At 37.0% G+C, this 14,107-nt stretch overlaps 1 long non-coding RNA gene across 1 annotated transcript; it reads left to right on the plus strand.

The window, feature by feature from the left end:
* Positions 1-11,126: 11,126 nt before the first annotated feature.
* Positions 11,127-13,851, plus strand: LOC114302545 (uncharacterized). Its single transcript, XR_014358751.1, has 3 exons — positions 11,127-11,273; positions 12,065-12,109; positions 13,522-13,851. It is a non-coding gene; the product is annotated as an uncharacterized LOC114302545 (long non-coding RNA).
* Positions 13,852-14,107: the final 256 nt, after the last annotated feature.

Here is a 14,107-nt window from a genome sequence, read left to right on the forward strand (position 1 = left end):
TAGTCACTAGGTGACGTTTGGTATCTTTGGCGCTAAGAAAATAGTGTCCCAGCTGGCCGGTAGACTTAGCCAAGGCATAACAATGTCGAATTGCAGGTATGCCTATGTTAATCCTAAGATGACGGTTCAACTTTGTAATTCCCATTATGATGCGGAAAAAATTCACGTTAGATTGGGAAGGAGTTAGACCCCAGTGTCGAAGGACGACTCTTAAAAATGGGTGAGGGGGAAAACGAACTCCACCCTCAGCAATTGATAGGAGAGGAAAGATGATTGCACTCTCATCGGTCCTCTCCACATTAGTGGTGCTGTCTGCCACAAGTGATAGATGGACGTCGTCGGGGATGGAATAATGGCATCAAAAGCTGGAAATTCGATCCGCAAAAAGGAGCTCTTTCAAATTTTTTACCATCACGGCCAGCCTAAGGGTTATGCAAAACTGAAAGTAAACAAGGAAACGGCATTGGGAGTAAAGGAGAAGAAAACTTACAGGAAGCAGAAGGTATAATGAGAGACAGGAGGAAATTGTAGAGGACGCGAAGTGAAGAAGTTGAACTAGAAGGTAAGCCAAAAACTTTGAATATTCAGAGTATACATTCAAAGAGACAGAGTTTTAAATCAAATTAAATGGAGGACGCGTATGAAGAGGCGGGAATTTGTAATGATGACCAAAAAGCGTGTGCGTTCTGACACACGTTGGATTGAGGTTAACCGCCGAATTTTTGATTTTTCAAGTTCGAAACCAAACACGCCGACTAACTAGTATTAGTGGGGTGTTTGGGGGGCAATTGTGGGAGCCGGATAAAAGTGGACGCAAATAGGCCGAATAGACATTTAGACAATCAGTACATGTTATACTCGCCTTCGTCTTGTATGTTCTGGATGCTGAATATATTAGTCGGCCAGCTGAATAAGGGGCCGATTGGAAGTTGGAATACGACGAAAGAAGGGCCAAGTGAGTAATCACACGACAGATTAATAGTGGGCCCCATCCTGAGGACTGGGAGCGTATATAAATATAAGAGCAACAACCAACGAGAGGTATGAGAGAACTAGTACGCTTAACTTAAGATACAAGCGATCGAGATAGTATATATTGACTTATCCGTCGGAGTGCTAATTCTGGCACCCCCGACCGGAGTGTTCATTCTTTTTCAGGTTACTAGCTGAGGATCTCAAGTGCCCCATTGGATCCAATGAGTATTTCCAGAACCACTCCCCCACAATTACTGTCTCTTTTGAGGCCCTGCGGTTGGCGCTACGCGGTATATAACCATTGGTAGGTATCCGAGGTAAGTTCTGTAACGAAGCAAAAAAAGAGAGGGCATACCGAGTAATCTGCATCCAATTCTTGTGGTTGGGAGGACGAAGTCTCTTTGGGAGATTTCTAGTTTACTAACAACTAACCTTTTAACCAGTGTTATCTACTTCAATGTCATGTTTCTTTCTCCATTGTTGTAATTTCCATTGTGTATTGAATTGGGAAAAAATGTATGGGGTGTGTGTGAGTTTATCAGGCATTCAAAGCTCATGGTATTTCATGTCAGGTACCGAAGAAACATGCTAGGCCCACGAAGAGCAGAGGCATTTGAAGACTTATGTCTGTTTTAGAGAAAGTTAAAAGCCATTTTGCTTATGAGTCTATTCGTGTTTTTAATTATTTATTTATTTTTGGATTGTAATAGTAAGGAAACTCATTTTGCAACTTAAGATTTGAAACACTGTAAGTATTATTTTCTTTTGTAATCCCATGCCTTTCTCTGCGTTACTTGTCAGACCTTGTGTTAATACCTCTTAAGATCTATCAAAAAGATAGTTTGCTATCTAAGGTGGTTGGACGTAGAAGAGATATTGAGTCCTCCGACCTTCCTGGGATCTTAATTGACTATTGACTAAAGGACTCTTTAGTGACGTTACCCAAACCTTTAAAGTAAAATTTTGGAGCGTCACAACTTAGTATCAGAGCCTAGGTTCAACCCTCAACCCACGTAACCCAATTTGCGACTCTAGTTACTTTTTCCCATATAGTAATGTATTATTATAATACCATTATTTAAAATTAATGTAAAAGAAAACTAATAACTGATCCCCTCTCCTTGACATAGGATGGCCACTGACAAATCAAACGTTTGGCACTACGACCACTGGGGCTATTACCGTTTCCAAGAAGACCAACACATTGAACTCCTTGACCCACAAGTTTATGACCTATGGTGTAAAAGGACGGGGAATGAAAAATTGAACGAGCAAGTAAGGATAGTGGAAAAAGCACGCCTCTATCTCACCCATGAACAAAAGAGAGCCGTAATTCGATGTTAACTCACAAGTCAGTATCGGGCTCTCAAGCATGCACATGAGCTTGAGAAGGATGACAAAAAATTTTTGGATGCAATTATCAAGGCACTTTAGAATGGGCTTGGGTTTTTCTCACATTCCATAATTTAGGAGCGGAACTTTTTATCCAGAGTTAGCACTCAAACTAGAATCCCACCCAATTGGACCAGGGGAGATTCCCCTGAAAGTCAAGAGCAGTAAGAGCGTCGGGGTTGCTGTTCCTCACACTAGGGCAAGAAGTTAGCTCATTTCAAGACTTTAACCGATTTAGTAGCAACCAAGCTTAGAGTTGTAATCCGTAATCTCTAAGTGTTGTAAATGTATCTGTCAATATAGGTGTGGTACGATCTAGTATAACTCTAAGAATAGTAGTAGGAGGTGTGGCAGCCACATGAGCTATCAAGATGTAACCTTTTGTAAGGAAGCCTACTACCTTTTGCAATGGCACCAACTATTATATATGAAGTAGTATTGTGTTTTTCCCTAAATTTGTTATCTACTATTTGATCTTATTGTTTCAAGCACCCTAGGATAATTCTAACCTAAAATTAGTTGATTACCCTTTTGCATCCATAACTAGACTCCAACTTATACCTTACCACACACTATAAACAGAGAAATGGTGGACTACACTTGAGCCCAATGCAATAGGAAAATGGTGTTGGGAACTCAAAATTTTAAGAATGGACTAATGTACACGATTGAAATTTCGCACCTCGGGGGTCAAATTTCAGAAGGATTAGGACACCTAAAAGGAAACAGATAGGATGGAAGGACTCGCCTCTTTTAGAGTTTAGGGGACAAAAACCTCCAAAGTTTATAGGAGTATTAGATTTAAGGATAGTGGAAAACTGGCTTCAATAAATTGAAAAAATACTAGATACAATGGGAGTAACAGAGCATGTTGGCAGAATTATTCTAGCTAGATATGAACTGGGAGGGGAAGTAGACCATTGGTGGACCCTAATCAAGGAATCTAGCGACATCACAATAATGACATGGGTGTAGTTTAGAAATCTATTCTTAAGAAAGTATCCCCCCGACGAGATCAAATAGGAAAGGATCCAAGAATTTCAGAAGCTAGAGCAAGACATGATAATTCAATATGTAGTAAATGCTGAGGAAAAGGTGTGGAGATTCAAGTGGGGCCTAGACCCTATAATTTGAGGAAGGGTCTTACCCCAACGACTCCAAACATATGCTGAAGTAGTAGACAATGCCTTAGAAAGAGAAGTAGCTGACACATGGAGAATTGGGAACAAGAGGAAAGAGAGTCAATTATTTGTAGGACCTCGGAGAAACCAAAAAGGAAACGTTGCACAAAACCCTTATTCCAGGTTGACACCACAATAACCACAACAACAAAATTTGAAGAAAAGTTTTTAGGAAAAACCAGTAGGGCAATCCGATGTTATCGTTGTCAACAAATGGGACATAAGAGGTTTGAATGTCCCCAGCAGGACAGAGATCAAGAAAAACACTTAAGACAACAACCATCGGTAATTATGCGAAAGACTGCTAAACAATGAAATTTTAAAGTGAAGGATATTAGGAACCAAGCCAAATTAGCACTTTATGAGAAAGGAACACAACGACAACAAAGGTGTAGTGAAGAATTGAGGAATATAATGAGGAAATGTTATAAGTGTGGCCAACTAGGACATTTTAAGAATGAGTGTCCTCAACTTGTTCAATCAGGATATTAGGTAAAAAGAACGAGAGCAAACACACAATGGATTAGTGGTCTGAAGCCATGGACAAATAGAACAAGCTGGTCGACTATATCAGTGGGAAGGAAACAATAAGAGGCCTAGACTCAATAGTAGTTAGAGGCCAATCGGCAGAGCATTCACACTACAAGAAGAAGAAGATCTCACCACACTGAATCCAAAAGACAAGTAAGGTGCCGCAAGGGGACTTGAAGAGCAGCAAAAAGAGCTTAGGAAAAATACAACCAGGATAATAGTTAGAGCCCTCTTTGAAGGGCTTTTGTAATCTGAGCATAAGGCGTAAATGCTCTTTTATTAATCCAAGTCTTGGTACTTTTACATTCACACATCACCAATCTTGACTACATGTTTTACATTCCTTCGTAACTGTAGTATATCAAACCATTAAAACTTGTATGTGGACCCTTAGGAATACCCAACATTAATCGAAATAGATTCGTTACTTGTACATCAACTATTATCTAGAGTTACCCATAAAAGGAGATAACTTACCCATCCAATGGAATACTTTTATTATTTAAGAGGGATAGATTAGTTTCCATGATTCAACAAATCAACATACACAATGGCATCAACAAATTACCAAAGTGTAGATCACCACGTCAACAATTTGCCAATACGAGCCCTCACACTGGAACAGCAACGCCATTACCCATATGATGAACAACTCAAAGTTTTCAAAGAATGCGGAAGATTAATGCATCTCCTTTGTCATTAATCGGGGAGGAATTCGATTCAAAACACCACTATTAGAACAAGACTAAACATAGAACGAAGAAGAACTTAAGCGGAGAAGATGATCTGAATGATTAAAAATATGTTGGCGGCACTAGGATGCAATTCCCTACAACATTTTGAGACATGAAGAATGGAAAAAATTTCAAGGATGAAATTTAATTAAGGGGGATAGATTGTGAGACCCCTAACTTTTGTAAACCCTATTAAGTCCCTAAATTTTGAGTTATTATAATAAAGCTCTTAGTTCTTCATTTATTTGCAAATTTAACCCTAGAATCCAAACCGAATTACACTCTCCAACCCTAATTTAATTTAGTTCTACACTAAAATAAATGTTTCAATTCATAAATTAAACCCAAAGCCCTCACATTTTTATTAAATCACAAATTGACCCTAAACAAGTACCATTATATATATGCACTTGTATCCTAAAATTTATTTTTATACACCATACTTTACAATTTTCAACATTTGTACACAAAAAATATAATAAATAAGTCCCTCAAATCACCATCATATGGCCAGCCATAGCTACATAGATACAATGAGTGTACTTTTGAGACAAACTTGCATAATTTAAGGGAAATCTTTGACTTTGGTTACAAACTTATATATATATATATATATATGTACATATGCATTGTACTTGTGACTAGATTGGTTTGACTAAGATAAAACCCTAACTAGATTACGTTTAGGTACTCAATTAAGTACTCTAACCATTCACTATTCCATTGAATTCAAACTAAATCCAAAATATTCAATCCAATTCCAACCAATGGGCAAAATGGACCTTTTGCACCAATTTTCCTATAAAAGAAACCTCACCCTTAGCATTTTGCACACAAGAACAACACACACCACACCACATGGATGAAAGAAAAGAGAGTGAAGAGAGTGAGCTTGGTGGAGGAAAGGAGAGAAAGGGAAAGTTGCTAGCAATTCAATCAAGCCTTGTGAAAGCCACAACACAACTCTCTCTTTCATTTTTTCCTTTCAAATACATGCTCTTAGGTTCTAAACATTAATTTCAGATGTGTTTTAAATGGTATTCTTGTGTTAAAAAAAAATAGAAGAAGAAAAGAGTTGAGTCTTGTACCAACTTTCTTGCGTTTTCTCTTAATCGGTAACAAACTATCTTCTTCTACACCGTTTTCTCAAAATTTCCAAAGGCATACCTTCAATTCAAATTTCTTAGTTTAATATATATTATTTAGCATATTTTCATCACAAAATAAGTGAAAATTTTTCCTTAGTTGGCCTCTTTTCTCGCAAATCTTCTTACTTTGAGTATTGTCCATGAAAAATCTATTTTACAGCCAACTTTTGAGAATTCTTGAAAAATGTAGAAAAATCATCTGGACATCATTTTTATGTCAAACTCTTCCTTAAAGAGTTATCTTTTAATAAAAATTTGTTTCATCGGAAAAGAGTGAGCGTTATATGTGAAAATCCAATTTTGGTAACGGTTGACGAATTTGGACAGTATTGGAGTGTTTCTTAGATAACTAAAAATTAAGAAAAGTTATTCCATTTTAGAAAAATGTTCTGAAAACTAGACACAATTCTCTACAAACCATAGGAAGGCCAGGTTAGGGAAAAATCTGAGATGTCCCTTTTAATTTTAATTTTAATTTTTAAGTGGTACAGAATCTGGAAATTTTGTTTTGAATTGGTGTTTTATGGTCTTGTCTTCATGAATGTGCTTATTAACATATGTTCATGTCTTGGTATGAGATTACATATGTAATAGTTATGTACCTTTTATTTTTGTCCTTCGATGATGCTCACACTTACGCAAATCTGGAAATTTATATTCTTGTGTGAAGTTATTCCCTTAACTACTTGAATATGCCTAGAGCTACTTGTGCCTATCTTGATATGTGAATCTCAAGTGTTGTAACTTTATTTCCTTCCATTTGCGCGATGTAGTTGTTCATACTTGTGCAATAGATGTTGTTTCAAGAGCATGTCCTAACTCTGACTTAAATTATCTAACTCAAACGGGAAACTTAATGGGTGATAATGGGTTTGCAAATTTTTGGACAGGTTACTAAGATATTGATTGGTTGACAAGATGCATTCCCTATTTGGAAGTTAAAGTCCTGCTCAAGTAGTTTTCGGAACCCTTAAACGGGGCGGTTGTATTCAGACCCTAGGTATTTTGGTGTGAGGAGGGATTTGGGCAAGACCCATTATTACTGTCTCTTTTGAGACCTTGTGGTTGGCACTACACGGTATATAACCATTGGTAGGCATCCGAGGTAAATCTGCAACAAAGCAGCAAAAGAGGGGGCATACCGAATAATCTATGTTCGATTCTTGTGGCTGGGAGGATGAAGTCTCTTTTGGGGATTTCTAGTTTACTAACAGCTAACCTTTTAACCATTGTTATCTACTTATATACCATGTTTCTTTCTCCATTGTTGTAATTGCCATTGTTGTATTAAATTGGGAAAAAAAGGACGGTGTGTGTGTGCATTTCTTGGGATTTTAAAGCTCACGGCGTTTCATGTCAGATACCAAAGAAACATACAAGACCAACAAAGAGCAAGAGACATTTGAAGACTTGTGTTTGTTTTAGAGAAAGTTAGAAGTCGCTTTGCTTATGAGTTTATTCGTGCTTTTATTTATTTATTTATTTATTTTTGGATTGTAATAGTAATGGAACTCGTTTTGTAACTTAAGATTTGAAACACTATAATTATCATTTTCTTTTGTAATCTCATGCCTATCTCCGCGTTACTTATGAGACCATGTGTAACCTCTTAAGATTTGTCAAAAAGATAACTTGCTATCTAAGGTGGTTAGACTTAGAAGGGAGGCTATATTGACTCCTCCGACCATCCTAGGATCTTACTTGGCTATTAACTAAAGGACTCTTTAGTGACATTATCCAAACCCTTAGAGTCAAATTTTGGGGCGTCGTACATCTTGTGGTTGTCCCTTGCCCTTAGGCCTATGGCTAAGGAGGATAGTAAATATATTTGTGCGTAGATGCGTTTAGTGTATTGAGATGTGAGGCTGGGTTATGACTTGCGTGTGGGGTTATGTTTTCAGAACAAATGTTTAAATGGAATACTTTTATGTCAACGTGGAAGATTTTTACAAAAAGGAAACGGGATTTGTAGACTGTTGTTGGAAGTAAAACGAGAGTTAGAAAGAGAAGAAGTGTTATATGCTGTGTTACGTAAAAAGGGAATTTTGAGAAACTATGTTTATATAAGTATATTTTCAGAGATTAACTATCACATTACTTATATGGTATATTGTGATGCATGCATGATCATTTCTAGTTATATGTTGTGATTGGTTAGGAACTTTGGGATCTCTACTGGACTTAGTGCTCATCCCACATATTGACAAATTTTTCACATACATGGCTGGAAGATTGTTCAAGGCTTGAAGTCTTGTACTTTTTCGGCCATGGGGCCTTTTTATCTGTCGGTTGAGTGCCATGTATTATATAAAGGGTAGTGCCATTTATTTATTCAAATTCAATGTAAACCTAAGTGCATTGTACGATATTTTATTTATATATCATCATTGTTGTGAGAGAATGTTATTATTTATTCTTTATTCATTTTCTTAAATGGATGGAATTATTGGAAATGGTAATAATATAAAGGATTTAGTAATGAATTCGATTAATAAAAGTCTGGGCGTGACCATTGTTCCTTCCTCATTGGCTAAAACCGCTACTGGTTGGGATACTTGGGAGTTGCGTATAGAACCTGCTAGTCGTTTCAAGGTCCACCACCATTCCTTGGAATGAGTTGATCCCAATACTATTCCTTCTACTCGTCAAAGCAGGGTTGTGTGTCCCTACCAGCCTCGATTCAAGGGTATTATGCATGAGAATCGTTTCATTTACTTTTGGCATTTGTCTTCTGCTCCTTTTTGAGTCAATCGAAAGATTTTTCTTCATGGGGCTTCATTGGGTTTTAGTCCCACTTCTTAGGAGGCCTCATTGGGTTTAAGTCCTATAGTTTTAGCTGAGCAAGCCAAATTGTTCCCTTCTAATTGGCTCAAACATGTCACTGAAGTACAATATCCAACTGGCTTTTAGGCTGAGCCTACGCCACTAGCTCTTTCTTGCTGCCCCCAATGGATTTCAGAGCTTCAAATGGCCCTTGAGGATCCTGTTTGAAGTGTGCATAGGCCATCTTACCCTTCCTCTAGTCATACCAGGTTTAAGGCTAAAATGCTTTGGACAACTTTTAGACATCTACCTTTTGATGTCCTTCATAATAGGATTCCTCAGAAGAACTTTCTTTGGGCTTGTGATGTACTCATTAAAGCCATTCTCTCAATTCCACTACTCTAACTGAAATTGAGTCTTTTCTTCACTATTTCCCACCTTTTCTAAACTGGCATGCTTTTTCTGAGACAAAGTGATACTTTGGAAGATACGGAAAGCTTTTATGTGGACACAAAGTATGAAGCTCTTGTGTCACGCCCCAAACTTGCCCCTAAAAGTTTGGGCATGACCTATTCAGAAACAGACACTTAACCTGTTATACATAACATATGGGGCCTGAGCGGAAGTATTACCATTATAAAATAACATAAAACATCATCCATTGAGCTACCTCTACCATGCCAGGACCGCACTCATTGCATTAGGTGCATAATATATAGAAACATACACCCGAACTTCGGTTACACACTTATACATTCATACTTAGACCCACAATTGGGCGTGTAACGAAAATATTAATGAAAGACAACCAAAGCATAAGCCAATAACCTAACAACACTTTACAAAATGCACGGCTTCAGGTAGGTACCTGGACGCATCAAAGTTGACAAGAGAAAGACGAGCCTTAAAGGTTAGGACTGAACTCCCAGTTGATTACCTACAGAAATAGACAGACAAAATACAGAATGAGTGAACTCAGTGAATAATAGTACATAAATAATGTAATGTTTAACCTGAATAATAAAACATATAACTGCAGATACATATGATTAACTACATTCCGTAATTATTTCCAAAACAACCATGGGTCCAGTTTCCGTGACAGAGTGGCTTTAAGCCCAGCATATACAAAACAGCCATAGGTCTTCAGATACAAAACGGCCATAGGCCCAGAAATAACGGAACAGCCTTTCAGCCCAGAAATATATACAGAACAGCCTTTCGGCCCAGAAATATATACAGAATAGCCTTTCGGCCCAGAAATATATAGAATAGCCTTTCGGCCCAGAAATATACAGAATAGCCTTTCGGCCCAGAAATAACTGTGTATGGACTCAAGAGGTGGCTCGTATGGATTCTAGAGGTGGCTCCCACCAAGGTGTAGCACTTAGCTTCGTACAGCAGTTTGTTCCATACCAGAATATATCATTAGGTCATAAAGACCAAACAATGCATATTATGTCATAACATAACATAACCGAAACGGATAAACAAAAACAAAATAACCTTAGTTCCTTAAGAATTCCATTATGGTATAGCGCACATAAACTTCTCATGACTTAGTTATCGATTAACACAGTTATCTCGTGCATAACAGAATACGAATCATACTATTACAGAGAGCATATAATAACGTTAAACCTTTGCATTCATATCGTAGGTTCTGAATGACCTCGGGTCCATATGTAACACAACAGAACTATTTCAGACTCATACGGACGCACATAGCTTATCCAATTATTTTGATCCCTCAGAAATATCCATACTCGATGATTTATAATTGATCGGCCTCAGGCCCATTAGTAGCAACACGGTATGCTTTCATAGTTACTCTAAAACCATTATTCCAGAATGAACACAAGTTCTCTTTGCTCATTAATAAACGACATAATTTACTTACGAAAAATAGAATGTTCACATCAACTATTAATCAGAGTCATACATAGTTTGTAATGACCCCAAAATGCGTATAAGAAATCACTTTTATTTATCTATGAGATGATGTGTTTGTATTTAATTATATCTATTAGAATTGGAGCATTATCAGTTGAGTTAAGGACTTAAAATTTGAATTACCGACCTTTATGGGTTCAAAAATCAAAATTGAGTACTTGGGTATGTTAATGGGAATTTTTGGAATTATTTGGGAAAATTAATTTGAAATCTAATTTTTCTGATTCGTTGATGGACGTTGGGTGATTAATTTTATACTGCAAATTAAAGGCCTTAGAAGCTTCAGAAACCAGAACAGGGGACATATTTATGATCAGCATAATTTTGTGAGTTATCTGAAAAGTTTAATTGAAATTTGATTTTTCGCGATTCGTAAGGCCACGTTTGGCTCTCTTTATTGTGTTATGTTGGTGTGTGTGTATATTTATATATATTGGGTGCTTTATGAATGGGTGGACTCATTATTTAGAATCAAAAATCAAAAATATCTAGAGAAAAGGGGGGAGCCACGTGAGAGAGGGGGAAATTGAGAACTCAACAAGAAGAAAGATGGAGAAATTAGAAAGGATTAAAGATTGAAGGATGTAAGGCTTAAGGTATGTGTAATTCATTCTAATTGGTTCCTCTCCTTGATAATTAAGTAGGAAGTTCTTCATGTTTTACAAATTAGGGTTATGTATGGAACAAGTAAGTGGTGAATGATTAATTAGAATCATGTTTCTTGAGCTTGACTATGTAGCTAAATGATCATGTGTGTATATATATGTCTATGTATGTGTGAAGATGGGAATGTTATGAAATGAAGTTATGTTTGTAAATTAAGATCAAAGATTCAAATTGTAGGAAGTTGATCTATTTTATGGCTTCTAATTACATGATTTTGACCCATGTTTACCAATTAAAAGACCCTATTTTGAGCCTTGAACAAGAGCACCAAAAATTGGATTTTTGCTGAATTTTCGAACAGCTTTCTGCCCAAATCGCCGCACGTGCGGGGCTTCTTGCCGCACGTGCGGAAGACAGCTTGTTCAGCCAACTTTGATCAAGCATATCTTTTGCATTCGGACTCCGTTTTGAGTGATTCTTGAGCCTAAAATCAAGCCCCGGAAGTCTAGTTTCTAATGGCGCCAGTCTCACTCTCAAATTATAAATACAGGAATAGTCATGCCCAAATTAGTGACGACTGGTCACTTTTTATCAACCGATTTTGCCCCTTTTCTTCACTTAAACCATTTCCCATCGATTTCTCCTATTTTCTAAGGCATGGATTACACCTTATTAAAGCATAATGAGTGGTACCACCATGACTAATTGATTAAATGACTAAAGAGAATAAGTAAAGGATCGAGTATAACCTCATATTATGTGTTGTGCTTTGTAATTGTAGATCGAGACGAGGACATTGTACCATTACCATCGGGAACCGATCACTGTGAGTAGTAGTACTGTGGAAGTCCGTTTAATTACTGTTAATGATTATTATGGTTAACGTTCTGTTCCTTACAAGTAAGTATGTTAATATTATATTGATTGGAAATCTAAAGGTATTATTGGGCAGTGCATTCTGTATACTGTTGACAAGAATACTAATATTCTGTTATTTGCAAGATAGCTATAGTGGTTCGTGATGAACAAGTGGAATGTATGAGCATTATAGAAGTATGGTATCCACGTATCTTTGAACTCATACAATTTGTATACTGTGCTTACCTTTTAGTAATAATTATCAGAATGTTCAGTTAAACTGAAAGTTAACTATGCTAACTCCTATGAATGATGCCACGATTACCATTGACACGCTCTTAATTGTAAACTAACTATGTTAATGTATATGAACACTTACACCATTGTGTTACTTTTGTATGCTACCAAGTGAACTACGTCAAAGGATTTATGTTACTCTTGAAAGATCGGCATCTATGTAAATATGAGGGTATACTGTTTGTTATTAATGAACCACAGGCCATTCAATTACAAGTTATCAAGTAAGTGTGGTCACCTTCGAAAGATCAGAACAAGTGAAAAGAGCTATGTATACCCATATGAACTTGAAGTTATTTTGATGTGTTACATAAGAATTCTGATTTTGTTATGATTCAAGCTTCATGACTATGTATGACTTTGTTTCCGTTTATATATATGACATGATATGTATGATTTGGTCTGTAAATATATGAAAATCATGAGGCCTATGGCCATTATGTGAAAGATACAATATGTTGGAAGATATAATTTGTGAAGTAAGAACCTCCACTTTGTGAATTTATGAACTTATGGAAACATCAAAAGAGTTTAAGAAGCTACGTGTGCCATGTGAGAAACAATGTAAAATTATGAAGGCTTAAAAGAAATCGTGAAGTTACGAACCTTTGTGGCCCTTGCCCGGGGGTAATAATACCGTGGTTTGTGGCCCTTGCCCGGGGGTAATAATACCGTGGTTTAAGAATACATGATTTTGTGAAATATTGTGAACTTGTGAACTATGAAGCTATGTGGCCAAGGGCCATTTGTGAAATATGTGAAATGTGAATCTATGAGGCCGAGGGCCATTTGTGAAATATGTGAAAGGTGAATCTATGAGGCCGAGGGCCAATTTGTGAAGCTACGTAGTTATGAATCTGTTAGGCTGGGGGCCAAAGTGCGAATGTGTGAACTCTTTGGGCCGAGGGCCAATCTGTGACTTTGTAACCGACAAGATCAATCTGAACTTAAGACAGAATTAAATTAAGTGCTCTCTTTATTTATATAAGCATTGATATGTTTTATGTTCAAGTTAAGCATTGTTTTATTTAGGTATTGCTATTCACTGAGCTTGGCTCACTTCATGTTACGTATGTTCTGTAGGTATCCTACCTGAAGGTCAGTCTTAACCTGTGGGATCCACTCTTTTTGGTGTCAACCCCGGAGAGTCCAGGCACTTAAGTAAAGACAGCCATTCTATGGAGTTTTATTGAGCTTTTGGTTTATACCTTGATTACCTACCTAAGGTTGAAGTGTATATAATCCTTTTTCTTTTTACTATTTTTGTTGTGCCCAATTATGGGGGCTGAGTCTATATATGTATATGTTTATAACTAAATTTTCCGAGGCATACTACTACGTATTTGTTTGCATTATGTTCAGCTTATGATCCTGGCATAATTCAGGTCGCTCAATGGATATAGTTTTCTTTTATATGTTCGTTTATATTGTCAAATGCTTCCGTTCAGGCCCCATATGTTATGTATGTCAGGTTAAGAGTCCGGTTGAATAGGTCATGCCCAAACTTTTAGGGGCAAGTCTGGGGTGTGACATAGTTAGTTGGCGTTTGACAGAGTACTACTAATAATTATTAATAATAAGTACAACGTATTTCACAGCTTGGCCCTCGGCCTAATAGGTTCACAAATTCACAAATTGGCCCTTAGCCTAATAGGTTCACAAATTCACA

The sequence above is a fragment of the Camellia sinensis genome, unplaced genomic scaffold (genome assembly GCF_055761805.1).
Source record: "Camellia sinensis isolate YWXY unplaced genomic scaffold, ASM5576180v1 Unanchor4, whole genome shotgun sequence".
Taxonomy (NCBI): domain Eukaryota; kingdom Viridiplantae; phylum Streptophyta; class Magnoliopsida; order Ericales; family Theaceae; genus Camellia; species Camellia sinensis.